The sequence below is a fragment of the Tachypleus tridentatus genome, chromosome 13 (assembly GCF_004210375.1).
Source record: "Tachypleus tridentatus isolate NWPU-2018 chromosome 13, ASM421037v1, whole genome shotgun sequence".
NCBI classification, from domain to species: domain Eukaryota; kingdom Metazoa; phylum Arthropoda; class Merostomata; order Xiphosura; family Limulidae; genus Tachypleus; species Tachypleus tridentatus.
The window spans coordinates 274,579,526-274,583,059 of NC_134837.1; the positions used below are offsets into that span (position 1 = coordinate 274,579,526).

At 30.6% G+C, this 3,534-nt stretch overlaps 1 long non-coding RNA gene across 1 annotated transcript; it reads left to right on the forward strand.

Moving 5' to 3' along the window:
* Window positions 1–888: 888 nt before the first annotated feature.
* On the forward strand, window positions 889–3,201 carry LOC143238125 (uncharacterized). Its single transcript, XR_013020421.1, has 3 exons — window positions 889–952; window positions 1,573–1,642; window positions 2,969–3,201. It is a non-coding gene; the product is annotated as an uncharacterized LOC143238125 (long non-coding RNA).
* The last annotated feature ends 333 nt before the right edge of the window (window positions 3,202–3,534 follow it).

The following is a 3,534-nucleotide window of genomic DNA, read 5'->3' on the forward strand; positions in this document are numbered from 1 at the left end:
CACATGTTTGGAACTGTTGTGTATCATAAAACTGTACAAATGACTTCTGTCATGTGACAAACAAGAGTATGTCATCACACTGAACTAAGTGTATGTATACCGTCCTGATACGGCTAGGTGGTGAGTGACTCGAATTCGTAACGTAACGAGTATGAATCTCCCACTCATGAAACTTGTTTGCCCATTCAGCTAAAGAGGGGTTATAAATAAATGTTGATCCCACAATTTGTAAATAAAAAGTAACTTACAGTTGATGGTGGATGGTGATGGCTATTAGCCTTCCTTCTTATCTCACACAGGTAACTTAAGGACGGCTGGCGCAGATAATTCTCGTATAAATTTGTGGGAAGTTTAAGTCAAACAAAGAAACGGACAGCGTGTCAACATGATTAGGATATAAAAATCATTTAGTTAGCCTGTATACTTATGGTTAAATAAATGTCTTTATAGACACCTGTGTGTTCTAAAGTTAAAATAACTACGTTTTGTCTATAATATTGCACATCGAAGCTCGTTTGTTCTAATGTTACAATAGCTACGTGTGTTCCACACGATTTATTGATATATAAAACATTTGTGAATATCCATGAAACACAACTACTTACATGTTACTATCCATTCTACCCTAATCACACAACTTCATTACCACTTACAGTTACAAAGTTTTTCCACCACTACATGAGCCACTTCAACAGCCACTTATGTAAATAACAAATAATCACTCACTGTTTCCTATTGCCTCAATCTATCTCTCTACATGTTTCTATAATATTGTAATATATTCTTGACGTCAACTGTTACTGGAATCATTCTGATTGGTTGTGATGTTCTCAGAACTGTGAATCTCATTAAAAATACGACTATATAGGCTGAGTATCAGGACCACAGTCTAACTGTATATTTACACTCCGATAAAACGTGGTTGAAGTACTTAATAATTGAACACTCCTTGGTAATATAATTTTTATATCTTGTTTGAGAGTATTTCTTTATAATAGTAATTATAATTAATATTAACTAAGTACAGATCTTAAGTACTTATTTGAATAATTATTTTTATCATGTTAACACAAACTAATATTTTGTTTTCATTTCATAAGTCGATATTTTACCGCAGTCATGGTAACTTCAACGTTTTTCTATTCATTGTTAAACTTTAATTCTGTGTGTTTTGGTTGATCGGTCTGGTTTTGTTCTTAGATATAAACTTTCTTTAATAAAGAAGTTTTTACTTTCATGTTTTATTAAGTTCGAAAAACCTCCAAGAAAAGAAAAATTTTAATATAAAATCATTTTTGTTGTCAAACGGTATTTACAAAATGTAATTTTTATCATATAGAAATCTTACATTAGATGTTGTCAGTTATTGTAATGGTTTTAGTGTCCCTGTGATAAATCGTGAACTTGTTTTTTCTGTAACTCTCTACTTCCGCTTATAAAAAGTACCTCTGTTATCATATATCTGAAGCTAGTAAGATATAGAATTCATGGGCTGTACTAAGTGTCGAGCTTTCATTTTAGGCTTCGTTAAAAGTCACATTTCTCTAACTGTATTAATACTGATTTTAACAGATCAGAGAAATGAAGACTACAACAATTATTATACTTTTGATGTTTACAACACTGTTGGAATCAAATCCAGGTGAGAGTATGAATTCTTTGACACTGAATTCATTCAAACAGTTTAAATGGTATGATAGAAATATCAATTATTATGAGTTACGTTTGTCTGTATCGTTTAAGAAACTGCCACAATGTTTATTTCTTGTTACTAACGGAGGTTTGTAACATAATATTTAATGAAAGTAAGTTTATAACAACAACGTGTATTCAAACATTCGAATATTGTTTATAATGAAAGAATGTAAAATAATATACTTTTGACGACTCTATTTTTCACAGCAATTTAAAGTGAGAAATTAAATTATTTCAAATGATTACATGTGTGAAACAGCAACGCAGGGTGACACAACCGTGCATTTTTATAAAATTTGTTCTTATAACTTTTGAAGTAAATATTTTAATTTAAATTGCATTTGTTGCTACAACTGAATATCAAACTGATAGTAGGTAATATGGATAATAAAGTAACAGATAATTGTTAATTAACTAGTGTACAAAATAATAATTACATTAATACGACAGCTGTTTATATGATTGATCTTGTGCTGTGGTCGTGTTTGTTATGACATACAATCCACAACCGTGAGAACAATATACCGTATTTTATACAATGTAATACGCACATTTTTTTTGTTTATATTTCTCATGAGTGTCTCAAGACAAAGGTGATGAGTTAAGACAAGAGGTTAGCTTGGGATCTACTCAAATCGCCCTCTCATACAGATCATAATGTCATTACTTACTAACTACATGTATCTTCAGTAGTATAAAACAATTGAACTAATATTGTCGATATACTGTGGAATATATTATGTCTTCACTCAGTAAATTGAAGAAAATCAATGATGTATTAAAGTGTTAGTTGTAAAGTCAATTTATTTTATTAAAATTCTCTGTCACAAATTAGGGTTCGTCTTCCACGCTGTAGCCTCTAACTGAGGCGTAAAATACAATATTTAGTGTATAAGGTAAGCAACGGAGAATCACTTTAATGTGTTTTTGCAGATAATTTTTATGTACTTTTAGTGACGCTACGGAAAGTTGAAATTTAATATAAGATACTGTTCTAGAAACAAAGTAGATTGGTTTATAGATTAACAATAGATTTTACTGACAAACTCGTTAAATAACGTAACTGTTAAATATGACTATTTTTTGTGACGTGTTCTGTAACATTAACGGTTGATCTTGATATTGACGTAATGTAATTTTAATAGTTTTATGAATATAATGTTTATTAGCTAGGCTTCACAAGTAGATAAACAGTGACGATTAAAAAATCATTATAAAATATTATAGGTGATATATATTCTAATGACGTTACTTTGTTTACTACCTGAACTAGAGGGGAATTTCCGAGATGACATCGCATGTGCAACAAATTTTGTTTATTGTGATGTTCCTCCTTCATATTGTTGTCCTAATGGTCATGGACTTATTGGAGGTGGAGTTGGAGGTGGTTATGGAATCTTTAACTGGAACCCTATGGTTTAAAGCGTAGAAGGAAGCGATATATTCTGAGGATATTTTAGTATCCATATGTAATTTTGTTATCAATAAAAATAAATAATTCTTGTTTTTGCTTGTTGTTAAACACAAAGCTGACTGAGATCTTAGTTCAAAACACTCAGGGAATCGAAACCCGGAATTTAGTAATATATGTTCTCCACCTTACCAGTTGCTCAACGGAAAGTAAGTGTGTGTGTTTAACTAGAATATTAATATTGAAGTGTTAAGTTAAATGAATCAAAACTGAGGACTGAGTTAAAACAGGAAATCAACACCTCTGATATTTATTTGTTATAACCAAAAACAAGCCAAGACAGATGTAAAAAATGATATACAAATTGAAAAAAATGTGTAGAGACTATAATGTGGGATATAAAATGTACTCTATATTTTGGAGGTGAC